Raw genomic sequence first — 364 nt, forward strand, 5'->3', positions numbered from 1 at the left:
TGTACTGATAGAGTTAGACGCACTTAGTGCAGGTTGAAAATTATTATTATTATTATTATTATTATTATTATTATTATTATTATTATTATTATTATTATTATTTTATTATTATTATTGTTGTTGTTGTAAAGATAAATTCACAGTAGTATGTCTGTTTGATTTTGTTATCTATATTACTATTATTATTGGAAAAGTAAATCCACTGTAGTATGTCTGTTTGATTTTGTTATTTACATTATATAAAGCAGAAAGCTTTCGATGACCTGCACAGACCTGTGGATTTACTTTTCCATTTTATTGACTCATAGGATTCTGAGTTTTCTTTGGATTTTTTATTATTATTATTATTATTATTATTATATTA

The sequence above is a fragment of the Macrobrachium nipponense genome, chromosome 19 (assembly GCF_015104395.2).
Source record: "Macrobrachium nipponense isolate FS-2020 chromosome 19, ASM1510439v2, whole genome shotgun sequence".
NCBI classification, from domain to species: Eukaryota; Metazoa; Arthropoda; class Malacostraca; order Decapoda; family Palaemonidae; genus Macrobrachium; species Macrobrachium nipponense.